Source organism: Bubalus kerabau, chromosome 1 (genome assembly GCF_029407905.1).
Source record: "Bubalus kerabau isolate K-KA32 ecotype Philippines breed swamp buffalo chromosome 1, PCC_UOA_SB_1v2, whole genome shotgun sequence".
NCBI lineage: Eukaryota > Metazoa > Chordata > Mammalia > Artiodactyla > Bovidae > Bubalus > Bubalus kerabau.
In genome coordinates, this window is record NC_073624.1 from 241,172,452 (window position 1) to 241,190,662 (window position 18,211).

The 18,211-nt window shown below is 41.9% G+C and overlaps 1 protein-coding gene across 9 annotated transcripts in view; it reads right to left on the reverse strand.

Annotated features, from left to right (window-relative positions):
- Positions 1–18,211, reverse strand: part of PWWP2A (PWWP domain containing 2A) — a 114,444-nt gene that overhangs the window by 59,828 nt on the left and 36,405 nt on the right. For 4 of the 9 annotated variants that reach the window (XM_055561265.1, XM_055561251.1, XM_055561244.1 and 1 more), the window contains exon 1: positions 16,443–17,266. The exons of 2 other annotated variants lie outside the window; for them this stretch is intronic. The gene's annotated coding sequence lies outside the window, so the exon portion shown is untranslated. Of the gene's footprint in view, positions 1–16,442; positions 17,268–18,211 lie in introns of those variants that run through there. 3 more of the 9 variants (XM_055561303.1, XM_055561296.1, XM_055561236.1) reach the window with 2 other exon arrangements.

Genomic DNA, 18,211 nt, shown 5'->3' on the forward strand with positions numbered 1-18,211 from the left:
GTATGATTGTTGGAGATTGGTCCTACGGTCAACTGAACCTGTTTTGATTCCAAACTGTATCTTATTTGAAGTCCCATTTTATCCTGTTTTCTTACTCTGAGAGATAAGCTGTTTTTAAAAGATAGGGCTTGACTTAGGTTTAGATTTGTGACTTGGGCTGGGCCACTGGGGCAGCCTCCATTTCCTGATGGAGGAAATGGGTCCTGATGTGTGAATTTCCTTTATGAGAACTCACATCTGGTCAAACAAATCCAGTTCTCCATCAGTTCTACGTCCCAATAATTGTCCCAGAAAGGGACTGCAGTTTGCATTTGGTTACAAATTTGATGAGCTGTTGTGGCTTTTGTTTTCCTTTTTGAGTCCCATTATAGATTCACATCCTTTCCTTCCCCACACACCCCAGTCTGTACTTGAATTTGCAGAAAGGTAATTACAGTTGAAGTGACACGTGTACTTAAGAGGAAATCAACACCTCTGCCTTCATCCTGCATGAATATGGAAGAGGAATTTCTATCTAACTAGTCTCCCTCATTTTCGCTTCTGCTGGCAACTGTCAGGAATCTCTGGAGAAGGTCGGGCTGTAGCTGGCTGCCTGTCTCTGTCTTACCCACATCTTACCCACGTCTTTCCAAACAGTGCCTGAGGCCCTGGGAGACCACTCCAACTTCTGCCCTCTTTCTACCTGACAGGGGATTAGAATCGAGCTTCCCATACTTGAGTTACAATTGATTTCTAACTTGTCTACCTCCTGGTTTTCGGCTCTCAGGGAGATCACACTTCTGAAAGCTGAGGAGAAACCTGCTGGGTGTGAACCTCCAAATTCAAATCCTGACACTGCAAATTTGCAGGGTGGGTGATTAGAGAGGCTGGCATCTTAAAGCCACAAGTATAAAGGGAGGCCATAATAATCACATCTTTTAGTCATACTGGGCTTGTGATTATAATAACTATTACTTGCTAGATGCTTTGCAAATAAGAAGTCATTTTGTTCTCACAGTAACTCTTATTCATCATACAAATGAGAAAACAGACTAAGGAAAGTGAAGTGATTTGCCCCTGATCACACAGTTGGTGATAGCTAAGCCAACACCACAAGCCTGGCCTGACAGACTCCAAAACTTATTTGTTATATATATAGATATATATAGATTTTTTTTTTTTTGGTCACATATCACAGCATGTGCAACTTCCCCCACCAGGGACTGAACCTGTGCCCCCTTCAGCGGAAGGACAGGGTCTTAACCACCAGTGAGTCCCAGGCTCCAAAGCTTGGAACTGCAAACTAGCTTCCCCAAGGTCGTGTCATGGTTTGTAAGAGATGGAACCAGAATTCCAATTAAAACAAAAATGAGAGACCATGCCTTTTCCCAGAGAACTTGTAAAGATGAAAGAAATGGTGATATCAAATGCTAGTGAAGGTGAGTGAGATGAGCTTTCCTTTAGGCACTCAAGCCTCTGCAATTTGATATTTTCTTTTTGAATAGCAACTTGATAATATAAACAAGGTCCTTAATTTTTCAATTTCTAGGTAAGTGTTTTTTAACTTTATCTACAAAGAATTTTATCACTATGCACCATGGCTCAGTTAGTAAAGAATCCACCTGCAATGCAGGAGACCTGGGTTGGGAAGATCCCCTGGAGAAGGGAATGGCTACCCACTCTAGGATTCTGGCCTGGAGAATGCCAAGGATTCTTATAGTCCATGGGGTCTAAAAGAGTCGGACACGACTGAGTGACTTTCACTTTCACCTTGTTAAAGGGGAGGGAAAAGGAACAACCTAAATTTCACTAACAAGGTTTGGTAAATTAATTATAATATGGCCACTCAGTGGTATATTATGCAACTTAAAACGTTGTATTCAGATTGCTGCTGTAAAAAATGATATTTGAATTTGGAATGAAGGGTTTACCTTGTTCTTGGGTCTCAGACATGTGAAGAACAGTATACCATTGAGAAATTCTAAGAAAGTTTTGAAAATTCACCACTCCAAAGTAAAAGAATATCATCACCATTAAAAAAAAAACTTGTATTTAAAAAGATTTGCATTAACATGAAGTGTTTATGATATAAGTCTTTAGATATAAAGTATTACAATATTATTTAAATGCATAAAAACTCCTGGTAATACTCTAAAGTATTAATATTTTACATTTGAATGTTAGAAATAGAAGGCATTGTAATTTTCTTCTATTTTTCTGCATGATTAAAATTTTCCATAAGGAGCAAACTTGACCAAGGAGGTGAGACTTATATGCTGAGAACTATAAAACATGAATAAAGGAAATTAAAGATGATTCAAAGAAATGGAAAGATATCCCATGCTCTTGGATTAGAAGATTTACTATTTTTAAAATGGCCATACTACCCAAAGCAATACATAGGTTTAAAGTGATTGCTATCAAATTACACAAGACATTTTTCACAGAACTAGAACAAATTATCCTACAATTTATACAATTAAGGGAACCATAAAAGACCTAGAATTGCCAAAGTAATTTTGAGGAAAAAGAACAAAGCAGGAGGCATAATCTTCTCAGACTTCAGACAATACTACAAAGTACAGTAATCAAAACAGCGCAGGACTTCCCTGATGATCCAGTGACTAAGATCTCATGATCCCAAGGACGGTGGCCCAGGTTTGGATCCATGCTCAGGGAACTAGACCCCACATACTGCAACTAAAGATTCTGCACTCCCACAACTGAAATATCCCACATGCCACAACTATGACCTGTCACAGCCAAATAAATTAAAAATAAACAGCATGGTACTGGCACAAAAACAGACATAGAGACCAATGGAACAGAATAGGGAGCCCAGAAATAAACCCAATACCTATGGTCAATTACTCTTTGACAAAGGAGCAAGAATATAAAATGGGGAAAAGACAGTCTCCTCAGCAAGTGGTGCTGGGAAAGCTGGACAGTTGCATGCAAATCACCATGTGCACACACAAAAAACTCAAAATGGCTGAAAGACTTAAATATAAGACACCATAAATCTCCTAGAAGAGAACATAGGCAAACCATTCTCTGATATAAATCACACCAATATTTCTTAGGTCAGTCACCCAAGGCAATAGAAATAAAGACAAAAATAAACCAATGGTATCCAGTCAAACTTACAAACTTTTGCACAGCAAAGGAAACCATAAACAAAACTGAAAGACAAAACTGAAAAGAAAGCAAAACTGAAAAAACAGCCTATATAATGGGAGAAATATTTGCAAATTATGCAACTGATAAGGGCTTAATTTATAAAATATACAAACAGCTCACACAACTCAACAACAAAAAACAACAGGATCAAAAATTGGCCAGAAGACCTAAATAGACATTTCTCCAAAGAAAAAATACATTGGACTATACTCACATGAACGGAGAAGGCAATGGCACCCCACTCCAGTACTCTTGCCTGGAAAATCCCATGGACGGAGGAGCCTGGTAGGCTGCAGTCCATGGGGTCACGAAGAGTCGGATACGACTGAATGACTTCCCTTTCACTTTTCACTTTCATGCACTGGAGAAGGAAATGGCAACCCACTCTAGTGTTCTTGCCTGGAGGATCCCAGGGATGGGGGAGCCTGGTGGGCTGCCGTCTGTGCGGCTGCACAGAGTCAGACACGACTGAAGCGACTTAGCAGCAGCAGCAGCAGCAGACTCACATGAAAAGATGCTCAACATTGCTAATTATTATAGAAACGCAAATCACAACTACAATAAGGTACCACCTCAAATCAGTCCGAATGGCCATCATCCCTAGTGGTCTAGTGGCTAAGACTCTGAGGTCCCAATCAGAGGGCCCCAGTTTGATCCCTGGGGCCACAAACTAGAACCCACATGCCACAACTAAGACCTGGCACAGCAAAATAAATATTTTTAAGTATATATATAATATTTTAAGTCTACAAATAACAGGACTTTCCTGGTGGTCAGGAATCTGACTGCCAATGCAGGGGACATGAGTTCCATTCCTTGTCTGGGAAGATTCCACCTGTCAAGGGACAACTAAGCCCATGCCCTGCAACTAGAGAAAGCCCACCTGCAGCAATGAAGACTCATCACAGCCAAAAATAAATAATAACTACAAATAACAAACATGGAGAGCGTGTGGAGAAAATGCTACCTTCCTAAAATGTTGAAGGGAATTAAATTTGTGCAGCCACTATGAAAATGAGTATGGCAGTTCCTCAGAAAACCAAATATGAATGGTATCCAGCAATTTTACTCCTGGGCAGATATCCAGACAAAATTATAATTTGAAAAGATACATGCACCCCTATCTTTACAGCAGCACTCTTCACAATAACCGAGACATGGAAAAACCTAAATGTCCATCAACAGATGAATAGATAAATGCTGCTGCTAAGTCACTTCAGTCGTGTCTGATTTTGTGCGACCCCATAGACAGCAGCCCACCAGGCTCCCCCGTTCCTGGGATTCTCCAGGCAAGAACACTGGAGTGGGTTGCCATTTCCTTCTCCAATGCATGAAAGTGAAAGTGAAAGTGAAGTCACTCAATTGTGTCTGACCCTCAGCAACCCCATGGACTGCAGCCTACCAGGCTCCTCCATCCATGGGATTTTCCGGGCAAGAGTACTGAAGTGGGGTGCCATTGCCAGGTGTTATATATTTACAATGAAATACTGCTATTGCTGCTACTGTTTAGTTACTAAGTTGTGATCGTCTCTTTTGCCACCCCATGGACCGTAGCTTACCAGGCTCCTCTGTCCATGGGATTCTCCAGGCAAGAATACTGGAGTGGGTTGCCATTTCCTTCTCCAAGGGATCGTCCCAACCCAGGGATTAAACAAACAAAATAGTGCTGTTTACAGCAACATAGATGCAACCAGAGACTATCATACTAAGTATTCAGTAAGTCAGAAAGAGAAAGGAAAAATACCATGATATTATTTGAGCAATCTAAAATATGACAAATGAACCTATCTATGAAGCAGAAGGGCTTCCCAGGTGGAGCAGTGGTGAAGAATCCACCTGCCAATGCAGGAGATGCAGGAGACTTGGGTTCAATCCCTCGGTTGGGAAGATACCCTGGAGAATGAAATGGCAACCCACTTCAGTATTCTTGCCTGGAGAATTTCATGAACAGAGGAGCCTAGCTGACTACAGTCCACAAGGTCGCAAAAAATTGGACACGACTGAGTACACATGTAGACACACACACATGAAGCAGAAATAGACTCACAGACATAGAGAACAGATGTGGTTGCCAAGGGGCAGAGGAGGTGGTGAGGGGGATAGACTGGCAGTTTGGGGCTAGTAATGCAAACTATTACTTATAGAATGGATGGACAACAAGGTCCTATCATATGGCAGAGGGAACTATATTCAATGTCCTGGGACAAACCATAATGAAAAAATATAAAAAAGAAATATATATATGTATGAATCACTTTGCTGTACAGCAAAAATTAACACCACATTGTAAATCAATTAAACTTAAATTAAAAAAAATTTTCCATAAGGATATTTTCCCCTTAATGGATAAATATTAGCCACTATAAAGAGTATTCAAAAGTATGTACTCTGGTCTTTGAAAGCTATTTCAAGAGAAGGAAAGTCATAATCAATAACAACATCTTTGGACTGGGTATAAAGCAGCTCAAAATGACTAATTTGAAGAAAGAGTGATCTTCTATTCAGACTCTGCTCCTCTCCCTTTCCTTTATACCCCTTTACTAGTTTTATTTTCTTTTCACCACTGGTCACTATAAGGAATGATGGTTGTCCCTTCCATACACCTCCCTCACTGCCCCCACCCCTGCACTTAGATAAGTCTCTAGCTGTCAGTAGGCCTCAAAAAAACTTTGCAGAAGGAATGCATTCACTCTTGCCTGACTTTCCCCTAAGGCCAAAGTGCTGTCATCATCACTCCAGCCAGGAGTTCAAAGAAGAGAAATGGCGAAGGGAAGGACAAGAATGTAATATTAAAAGATCTCTGGGAACTTCCCTGGTGGCCCAGTGGTTAGGATGCCACATTCCTCATGCAGGGGACCTGGGTTTGATCCCTGGGTCAGGGAACTAAATCCCACATCTGCAACTAAGATCTGGTACAACCGAAAAAAAAAAAAAAAGATCTTTGGGGTTTCTCTGGTGGTTCAGTGGCAAAGAATCTGCCGGCCTGACAGTGCAGAAGATATGGGTTTAATCCCTGATCCAGGAAGACCATGTGCCACAGAGCAACTAAGCCCATGGGCTACAACTACTGAATCCTGCAGGTCCTAAGAGCCTGTGCTCTGGACAAGAAAACCACCGCAGTGAGAAGGCTGTGCACCACAACAAAGACCCAGCACAGCCATAAAGAAATAAATAAAATTACCAAAAAAAAAGGATCTCTGATCCAGCTCATTGGCAGCCTGCAATGGGTCAGGATTCCCATAATAAATCATGCCCACTGCCAAACTTGAACAGAATATTTCATTGTTGGCCAAAAATGTTAGTAAAAATAACTTCCATATTTGTAATGCTTACCACATGCCAAGGTCTGTGTTAATAAATGTTTATGTATATTAATATCATCTCATCTTTATGACAGCCCTATGGGTAGATATTATTGTCCTCATTGAAGATATTTAGTCTCAGAGAGATTAAAAGTCACCCAGATGGCAGGTGGTGGAGCCAGCATCCAAAATGAGAGCATTATGGTTTTGTTTTCACTCCTTGCTAAGCATGAGAGAATAGAGATTACCAGACGCCATCTAAAGTCACCAACTCAGGATTTCCCAGTGTCTGGCCCTGGGATGCACTGAAAAGTATCCATAGGTGACCTGAAACCCACCAAAAGTTGAAGACCCGGGCCCAGTTTGGTCTTAATCCAAACTCACCTTTTTAACCATTCTCTCACCTTGGACCCAGTACCAATCATATTTTGTTACTTCCCTAGAAGAATCTTTGTTTGGTAGAACCATTGATGGTCTTTGTGAAGGCTGTGGTCCAAAGATCAGCTTTCAGCATGTGACTCTGTCTTTGGAGTAATGGAAACCAGTCCACAGGCTCAGAGGAATCTAACAGAAAGGATCTCAAAAACCCAGATGGTCTAATAACATCTTTTAAGCTCAGAAAGGTGCTTTTCTTTCAGCCTGGAGCCCCACACCCTCTTTAGCACATACCCCTCTATCTTTCAGGTCACAGCTTCCCACAAAGCTTTTCCTATTTACTTGTGTGATTAATATTTGTTGTTTCCTCCTGCACTGGACCAAACAGAGCAAGGACCAGGGCCTTGCGTTGCTCATCTCCAAACCCTAGCCCCAGACCTAGCATGTGGTAGGTGCTCAGTAAATCATAGCTAACCTTTATAGACCTCCTACTATGCGCCAGGTTCTGTGCTGAGCACTTCATGTTTATTAAGTCACTTAATCCTTGCCACAACCTAATCCCCCTTTCACGAATGAACACACTGAGGCATAGAAAGACCAAGTGGTCACAAGAGTCTAAAAGGCTCAAACACACCACACTAGTCCACGTGTAAAGCCCAGTTTTAAACCAAAGCTGTCGAACTCCAAATTTGAAACTCTTGACTGATTCATATTATGGAGGTTGATCAATCGATGGTTTCATTAATGGCCTGTGGAGCAGCCACACCCACAGTTCACCTGCTGGCAGTCAGACAGAACACTATGCTCAGTTGTGTCCAACTCTGCGACCCCATGCACTGTAGCCCACCAGGCTCCTCTGTCCATGGGATTCTCCAGGCAAGAATACTGGAGTAGGTTGCCATTTCCTTCTCCAAGAGACCTTTCCAATGAAGGGATTGAACCCAGGTCTCCTGCATTGCAGGTGGACTCTTTAGCATCTGAGCCACCAGGGAAGCCCTGCTGGATATTAGGGCTAATGTCTGTCTGGGCAGGGCTGGTCAGAGTGTCCAGGCAATGTGGCCAAGCACCAGCCATAAGAAAGATACAAGGTACCCTTGAGATACATCCCGGCTCCATCACTTACTCTCTTTGGACTCCAGTTCTCCCATAGGCTATGTGGGCTAGTAATTATCACCCTCAAGATTATTATGAAGGGTAGATCACCTGATATTCATGAAACAATCTCCCACAATGTGTCATACCTGGAAGCAGGAATGCAACACAGTGTTTCCTTTCTGTAATCAACTTCTGCCTTTCTGCATCTCAGTCTAAAGACTGAGCTCAGGCTCTAGCTTTTCCAACAAATATTCTCCGGCTGAGATACAAAAGCAGCTGTGGCCTTTGCTTGCGTCTGCCTGCTGCCTCACTGAACACTTCTGCTATTTCTAGCTCGTCTCTCATCAAGGTCCTTTTCTTTTTCCAAGGTAGCTAGGATACAGACTTGCTAGACCTGGCTCTGATTTCCCAGAGGTGGCCGAAGCAAGGCCTTGGACAAGAAGCCACATGGAGAAACTGAAAAGCACAGAATCAAGAGAAAAAAATTTGCCCTGAGAATGGAGTCAAGCCCAACCAAGCCATCTCCTCTGACAGCATCTCAGAAGCAGAAACAGGCAAGGGGGTGGGGGAGAGGATCTTTATTCATTCTATCTTTCCTTCCTTCCTCTTTCTCCTTCCCTCCAACCCTCTCTTCCTTTCTTCTTTCTTTCTTCCCTCCCTCCCTCTCTTCCTTTCTTTCTAGACAAAGGTCAGTACTTTTGAAAGGACTGAATGATTTGGAACTCCAAATGACCCAAGTCTCATGACCAGGACTCATGACAAGCTAGGAAGGACAGTATTTTTGTAGGGACAGGCTACTGTGGCAAGTTTAAGCATAAGGAAAAGTCAGGCTCAAAAGCTCATCCCAGTGGGTCTTTGTTTTGGTTGAGTAAACTTCCTGCTTGGCTGCGCAAATAACTGGCAGAACCTCTCCTGCAAGGACAATGGATCTCTTTCTGAAATCACTCTCTGGAGCACCAGTGAGAATAGGGGAAGGGGTACAGGAGGGAGTTCGCACACAGACCTAGGTCCATATGTCCCCTTTTCAAGGTAGGCCTCCAGATTCCTCTTTATATATAACATTTCCCCAATAAACACGTGGACATAGTGAACACTCCAGACCACTCAAGAGAACAGAGTGAAAAGTTAGCCTTCTTTGTACCCCAGTTCTTAGGATTTGGGGTACAACTATTACTATTATCTTCCCCCGCCCTCCAGAGTATGACATAACATCAGGTCTCCTAGTCCAAGCGTTTTGCTTCCTATAAATTATTTCAATCACCAAAATGTATGGAGCCCCTTCTATGTGGCAGGCACTAGGCTAGGTACAAAGGATACTATGATAAGCATAGATCCCAGCCCATGGCCTCAGAAAGCCTACAGTTTAGAGAAGAAGAGCACTAATAAATAAGTAACTGTGGGAATTCCCTGGTGGTCCAGTGGTTAGGCCTCTGAGCTTCCACCTCCATGGGTGGAGATAAGGTTGTGGCTTCGATCCCTGGTTGGGGAGCTAAGATCCTGCAAGCCATACAGTACAGCCAAAAAATAAAATAAACAAGTAACCTCACATACCTAGCTGTGAAAAGTGCCATAAGGGAAAAGTACAGGCATAGAGGGCTTCCCAAGTGGTGCTAGAGGTAAAGAACCTGCCTGCCCATTCAGGAGACATAAGAGACAAGGGTTCAATCCCTGAGTCAGGAAGACACCCTGGGGAGGGCATAGCAACCCACTCCAGTATTCTTGCCTGGAGAATCCCATGGACACAGAAGCCTGGAAGGCTATAGTCCATAGGATCGCAGAGTCGAGCACAACTAAAGCGCCTTAGCACACGCACACAGGCATAAAAAATGCCTGGCCAAGGAAATGATATTCAAGCTGGCACCTGAAGAATTTTAGGAGTTCAGTACAAGCAGGAAAAGGTTTTTCTGCCAGAGGGAAGAGAATATGCAAAGGCCCTGCAAAGGGAAGGCATCTGCAGGAAGAACTGGGAGAAGGCGGTGTGGCTGCACAGAGAGGGAGACGTAAGGTGAGGTTCGAGGGTAGGCAGGGCTGGCTCACACAGCCATCTGGCAGCTCTGGCAACCAGCCCAAAGCTTTTCAGACTTGCGACCATAACAAGGCCCTGTGCCAAGCACTTTGGAGAAATCAAAGACCGTGCAAAAGTTGAAAAAAAAAAGGACAAATGAAGCAAAGGCTGATAACATGGAATTCAAGCCAAGGAGGCAGAACAGTCTTTGGGTGGGTTAGGAGGCAGGACAGAAGCCTTCACCAGGCCAGGAAGGGAGGGAATAAGAGTTGTTTGTACACTCATGCTCATAGCAGCATTATTCACAGTGGCCAAAATGTGGAAGCAACCCAAATGTCCCTCGATGGATGAACAGATAAACAAAATGTGGTCCATATAGACAAAGGAATATTATTTGGCCTTAAAAAGTGGGGCATTCTGACACATGATACAATATGGATAAACCTTGAGGGCGCTATGCTAAGTGAAATAAGCCAGTCACAAAAAGACAAATACTGTATGATTCCGCTTATGAGATACCTAGAGTAGTCAAATTCAGAAAGATAGAAAGATTCAATAGTACACAGGTTGCTAGGGGCTGGTGAGGGGAGGGGAATGAGGAGTTGTCATTTTATCGCCTGTATAAGTTCCTTTGTCCACACCACAGGCAAGATACAGAATAGCTCCATCACCAGAAGGATCCCTCCTGTTGCCCTTTTGCAACCACACTTACCTCCCCACTTCATCCCCAACCCCTGCAACTCATCCATCCTCCATTTCTAAAATTTTTTCATTGCAAAGCATTATGTATGGGACTGTCCCATTTGACAAGTGCTTAAGATTCAGTTTCAATCCCTGTTTGCGGAACTAAGATCCCACATGCTGTGCAGAAGTGCTTAAGATTCAGGTTCAGTCCCTGTTTGGGGAACTAAGGTCCCACATGCTGTGCCGAGTGGGGCCCCCCCCCCAAAAATGTTGTATAAATTGAATGACACTGTATGCGGTCCTTTAGAATTGAGCTTCTTCCACCTCAGTTCCATGGAGATTCATCCAGGTTGTTGCATGGGTCAGTAGTTTACTCTTTTATGTTATTAAGTGATAAATTATTCCATGATATGTTTGTACTTCAGTTTGCTTGACCTGTCACCACTGAAATTTGGGTTAATACCAGTTTTTGACTATTACAAATAATGTTGCTAAGAGTGTTTATATACTGGCCTATTTTGTGAGCGTAAGTTTTTATTTCTCTGGGGAAAATGCCTAGGAGTGCTATTGCTGGATTATATGCTAATTGCAGTAATTAGTTTTTAAAGAAACTGCTAAACTATTGTCCTATATGCAGGACAAGAAGCAACAGTTAGAAACAGGCATGGAACAATGGAATGGTTCCAAATTGGGAAAGGAGTACATCAACACTGTATATTGTCACCCTGCTTATTTAACTTACATTCAGAGCACATCATGCAAAATGCCAGGCTGGATGACTCACAAGCTGAAATTAAGACTCACAAGCAGTGAGAAATATCAACAATCTCAGATATGCAGATGATACCATTCTAATGGCAGAAAATGAAGAGGAATTGAAGAGCCTCTTGATGAAGGTAAAAGAGAAGAGTGAAAAAGCTGGCTTAAAATTCAACATTCAAAGAACGAAGCTCATGGCATCTGGGTCCATCACTTCATGGCAAATAAATGGGGAGAAAGTGGGAACAGTGACAGACTTTATTTTCTTGGGCTCCCAAATCACTGCAGACGGTGACTGTAACCACAAAATTAAAACATGCTTCCTTCTTGGAAGGAAAGCTATGACAAACCTAGACAGCTTATTAAAAAGCAGTGACATTACTTTGCCAATAAAGGTCTGTACAGTCAAAACTATGGTTTTTCCAATAGTAACGTATGCATGTGAGAGTTGTACCATTAAAAAAGCTGAGTGCCAAAGAATTGATGCTTTTGAACTGTGGTCCTGGAGAAGACTCTTGGAGAATCCTTGGATAGCAAGGAGATCCAGCCAGTCCATTCTAAAGGAAATCAACCCTGACTATTCACTGGAAGTGCTGATGCTGAAACGCCAATACTTTGGCCACCTGATGCAAAGAGCCTACTCATTGGAAAAGACCCTGATGCTGAGAAAGACTGCAGTCAGGAGCTAAAGGGGGCGACAGAGAATGAGATGGTTGGATGGCATCACCAATTCAATGAACATCAGTTTGAGCAAACTCCAGGAGATAGTGAAGGACAGGGAAGTCTGGCATGCTGCAGTCTATGGGGTCAGAGAGTAAGACATGACTTAGTGACTAAACAACAAACTCTTTTCCACTGACACTCCCACCAGTAAAATGTTAGTGATTCCTATTCTCTGCATCCTCAACAGTATGTGTTGTCTAATTTTTATTTTAGCCATTCTGATAGATGTGTAATGGTGTCTTATTGTAATTTTAATTGCATTTCCTAATAGTTAATAATGTTGAACATAAAGATGTGATTATTTGTTATCTACATATTCTTTTTGATGAGCTTATTCATGTTTTTAACCCAATTCTAATTAGATTGCTTTTTTAAAACTACTGACTTTGATGGTTCTTGATATATTCTAATACTAGTCCTTTGTAAAATACATGGTTTCCAAATATTTTCTTCCACTGAGTAGCTTACTGTTCATTGTCTTCATGGGGACATTCACAGATCAAAAATTTTATATTTTGATAAGGTCCAATTAATCAACTTTTTCTTTTATGAATCCTACTTTTTGTGTTAAATCTAATAACTGTTTACCTACTCCTAGATGTTTTACTCTTTTTCTAAAAGTTTTAAAGTCTATGATCCATTTTGATTTAACTTTTGTATGAAGTATGAATACTTCTTCATCCAGGTGGGGCTTCTCTGGTAGCTCAGTCAGTAAAGAATCTGCCTGCAGTGCAGGAGACCCAGGTTTGATCCCTGGGTCAGGAAGATCCCCTGGAGAAAGAAATGGCAACCCACTCCAATATTCTTGCCTGGAAAATCCCATGGACAGAGGAACCTAGTGGGCTACAGTCCATGGGGTTGCAAGAGCCAGACACAACTTAGCAACTAAACCACCACCAGAGATGAAGTGTGAGGTTTATGTGGAGGCTTTTTTTTTGCCTATGGACATCTAATTGGACTTGTTTGATTTTTCAGAAGACACATTTATTCAGCATCATGATCAGACTTCAGCTTCCCTGATAGCTCAGTTGGTAAAAAATCTACCTGCAATGCAGGAGACCCCAGTTTGATTCCTGGGTTGGGAAAATCCACTGGAGAAGGGATAGGCCACCCATGCCGGATTGTTGGGCTTCCCTTGTGGCTCAGCTGGTAAAGAATCTGCCTGCGATGAGGGAGACCTGGGTTCGATCCCTGGGTTGGGAAGATCCCCTGGAGAAAAGAAAGGCTACCCACTTCAGTATTCTGGCCTGGAGAAGTCCATGGACTATATAGTCTATGGGGTCTCAAAGAGTCAGACACGACTGAGTGACTTTCACTTTCTATGATCAGACTATTAGATTTAGTCATCAGCAACAAAACAAACAAAGAAAAAAACCCAAACCTACATTAGAACCCTTTTATTCTGATTAAACTCCTAGAAGAGATCACAAGCAAAACATTCTCTGACAAGTCGTGCTAATGTTTTCTTAGGTCAGTCTTCCAAGGCAATAGAAATAAAAACAAAAATAAACAAATGGTACCCAAACTTATAAGCTTTTGTATAGCAAGTTATAAATAAAACTAAAAGACCACCTACAGAATGGGAGAAAACATTCTCAAATAATGCAACTGACAAGGGCTTTACTGCCAAAATGTACAAACAGCTTGTACAACTTAACAGTAAAAAAAAAAAAAAAAAAAAAAAACAATCCAATCAAGCATTTGCCCTAGAGACCTAGTCTTTGCACAGGTTCCTTGAAGGACAGGATATTAGTAGCAGCGTTTTAAACTGGAAGAAAGTCAAGGAGAGGTAGGAAATAAATGCAGTAAGTATATGGATATGCTTAATGGAACTGAAATCTAACAAGAAAATCCCTTCTTGGAGCCCCATGACCCCCTTGGAGCCCTGTGATACCTGGAGGTGGTGGAGGAATTTCCCAAGCATGAAAAGAATGGAAGCAACTCATGGAAGAAGGATAACATATGCAAGAGACTAGTGGTGTGAAAACATGGAGACATGTACTTGGTGACAAGGAAGTAGTTCTAGGAACCTGTAGCAGGACAGATCATAGGCACAAGTCACCTCTAACAAGAAATCAAAACAAACCACTCAAACAACCTTACCCTCCAAGGGCAAAAACCAAAAGAAAGAAGGAATATAACCCTAAAGCCTGGGAAAAGGAGACCTCAAGTGGAACAAATTAGGGGAAAAAAAAAAAATCCAATAATAAAACAGGCATTTATCCAAAGAATAGATAAACACATGGCCAACAGGCACACAAAAGATGCTCAACATCTCTAATTATAGAAATGCAAATCAAAAGTATAGTGAGGTACCACTTCACACCAGTCAGAATGACCATCATTAAAAAATCTCCAAATAACAGATGATGGAGAGGATGTGGAGAAAATGGAACCCTCCTCCACTGTTGGTAGGAATGGAAGTTGGTGCAGCCACTATGTAAAACAGCATGAAAGTTCCTCAGAAAACTAAAAAAAGAATTACCATATAATCCAGCAATCCTGCTGCTGCTAAGTCACTCCAGTCATGTCCGATTCTATGCAACCCCATAGACAGCAGCCCACCAGGCTCCCCCGTCCCTGGGACTCTCCAGGCAAGAACACTGGAGTGGGTTGCCATTTCCTTCTCCAATGCATGAAAGTGAAAATTGAAAGTGAAGTCATGTTCGACTCTTTGCGACCCCATGGACTGCAGCCTCCCAGGCTCCTCCATCCATGGGATTTTCCAGGCAAGAGAACTGGAGTGGGGTGCCATTGCCTTCTCCTACTCCAGGGCATATATCTGGACAAAACTATAACTAAAAAAGATACACTCACAACTATCTTTGTAGCATCACTACTCACAATAGCCAGTGGAAACAACTTAGGTATCCATTGACACAAAAATGGATAAAGATGTGGTAAATATATACAATGGAATACCATTCAGCCATAACGGAGAACAAAACAATGCCATTTGCAGCAACATGAATGCAACTAGAGATTATCATACTAAGTGAAGCAAGTAAAAAAACAGACAAATACCATATGATATCACTTACATGTGAAATCTAAACTATGACACAAGTCAATCTACTTATGAAATAGAAACCAGCTCACAGACATAGGGAACAGACTTGTGGTTGCCAACGGGGAGGGGATTGAGGGAGGGATGGAGTGGGAGGTTGGGGTTAGTAGATGTAAACTATTATATAGAATGGATAAAAAACAAGGCCCTACTATATACCATAGAGAACTATATTCAGTATCCTATGATAAATCATAATGGAAAAGAATATTCAAAAAAAGTATACAAATGTATACCTAAATCACTTTGCTGTACAGCAGAAATTAACACAACATTGTACATCAATTATACAATTTAAAAAAACTCTTTGTTGTGAAGCTTTACATTTTTCCACAGGACAGAAAGTAAAAATAACCTTTATACAATTAGTCACAAATACAGTCCTTGAGTTTTTTGTTCCTACACATAAGGAGTGACTAAAACACGTCTCCTTTGTAGAAACTAGGCCCTGCCACCACCTTGCTTGGCTGAGTTCACAAATCTCTTGTAACCTGTAGCTTCTCTGTCACTTCTCTGGCTCTCCTCTCCTGCTAAGCGTAATTTCCTGGCAGTAATTAAAACCATCTGCCACTGTCATAATTACTGCTGCTGCTGGAACTGCCATAACCACCTTGGTTTCATGGTTTGACAAAATATTGGTCTCCACCACCAGAAAGGCCAGAGTTTTCATCTCCAAAGTTTCCTCCTTTTGTGGGCCTCAAATTAAAAAATTAATTGTAATTGCCCTAGCAACTAAAATATCACTAGCTTCCACCACCTCTGAAACTGTCTCCACTATTACCAAATCCATTACAGTCATCCCCACTTCCATAATATCCACCACTACACCATGACTGCCAAAAAAGCCACACTGACCACTGAACTTTCCTCCATGACCAAAACCGCCGCGACAACAACCACCGACTTTCAGGATCACTCCTTGGCTGGATGAAAGCACTAGCTATTTCTTGCTTAGCCCAAGCTTCCTTGCTTCATCAGTACAATTTTTTTCTCTTTCTCTATGTTCCAGCTTTATTGAAATATAGTTGACAGACAACACTATATAAGTTTAAGGTCTGCTATGTGATGTTTGATATACATATATATTGTGAAATGATCGTCACATTACAGTCAGTGAACACAGCCATCACCTCATACAGATACCATGTGTGGGGTAAGAACACTTTGAGATCTACTCTCAACAAACTTCAAATATACCATACAACACCGTTAACCACAGTCACCACGCTGCATATCAGATCCCCAGAATGTACTCATAACTGAAAGCTTGTACCTTTTGACAGTATGGAGTCATGGCCATCAGCAGTTACAAAAGCACAGATGCCTTCTTCTTGCCACTGCTTCAGTCAGTCATGCTTTCAGACACTTCAGTTTTCTCACAGTGTTCAAAAGAACCTCTTGGATGATGTTCTTCGGTATCTTCTTTAATGCAGCCAGCAAAAATATTTGTCACTGTTATCCTCTCTGGACACAGCCCTCTTTGGTTCCACGAATCTGCCACGTACCTCGTGTGGCCTCGCACCCACGGCTGCAGCCCCCTCCTCCACAGTGGCAGGGGACAAGCCCAAAGCCCTGGAATGCTAGGGGTTTGGACCTTTCCTGACCTCACTCAGCGAGCAAGCGTTCCCCACAGCTCAATATGGCTCCTCAGACTTTGATCTGTTGTTTCAAATTTCAAGGCTCTAATGAAGAGCCTCGCAGCTGTTGGCCCTCTTTGGGGGCCTCTAACTAAACAGGAGAGCAGTGGGAGGGGGCTGGAGCATGCTTACTCAGCACTGACCAGCAGGAGAAAGTGGGTTTGCTTGACTTTGAATCATCACCTGTCTCCTCGTTACTCACTCCCAGTACACACAGAGAGGCTCCACTCCTTTAGGACACGGGGAGTTACGTTTTGTTAGATAAACTGACATTACCTCTTTTATAAATATTCACAGAATCTCCCTAGGGTACTAGAGACCTTTCTAGGTGTCCCCAGAATAAGTTTGGACACCATTGTTCCAGAAGCTTTTGGGAGTTTGATGTACTGATTGATTTCACATGATTTCACATTGATTTCACATGACAATCATGCTAACAGTTACCACATGTGATGTACATATGCCAATTGCTTTGCACTATTTATCTCTTTTTATTGTCACAATATGCCTAGCAATTAGGTATTTTCATGCCTATTTTATGGATAAGAAATTGGGGATGAGAGAAGTTGATAGGAGAACTGGAATTTAAACCCAATCTTTCTGATTTTAAAGCCTGTATTGAAAGTGAAAACAGAACCCACAGAATGGGAGAAAATTTTTGCAAATCATATCTGATAAGGGAGCTTTATCTAGAACATACAATTATTCTTATAACTCAGTATTAAAAACGCAACCCAATTTAAAAATGGACAAAGACATTGAGTACACTTTATTCTGGAGAAGATATACAAATGGCCAAAAAAGCACGTGGAAAGCTGTGTAATGTCATTAGCCATCAGTTCAGTTCAGTTCAGTTCAGTCACTCAGTCGTGTCCAACTCTTTGCGACCCCATGAATCGCAGCACGCCAGACCTCCCTGTCCATCACCAACTCCCGGAGTTTACCCAGACTCACGTCCATCGAGTCAGTGATGCCATCCAGCCATCTCATCCTCTGTTGTCCCCTTCTCCTCCTGCCCCCAATCCCTCCCAGCATCAGTCTTTTCCAATTAGCCATCAGGTAATGTAAATTAAATTTAAGAGATACCAATCTCACCCACTAGGATGGCTATTATATTAAAAAGATGAAGAACAGCAGTGTTTGGTCAGGATGTGAAAAGGTTGTGACCCTCATATACTCTTGATGGGAACGTAAAAAAGGTGCGGCTGCAGTGAAAGGGTACAGCTGGGTGTTCCTCAAAGGGTCAAAACAGAGTTACCATGTGACCCAGCAATGCCAATCCTAGGTAAATATCCAAGAGAAATGGAAGTGTTATGTTCACACAAATACTTGTATGTGAAAGTTCATAGCTACATTATTCATAATAGCCAAAAAGCAAAAACAATTCAAATGCCCGTCAACTGAT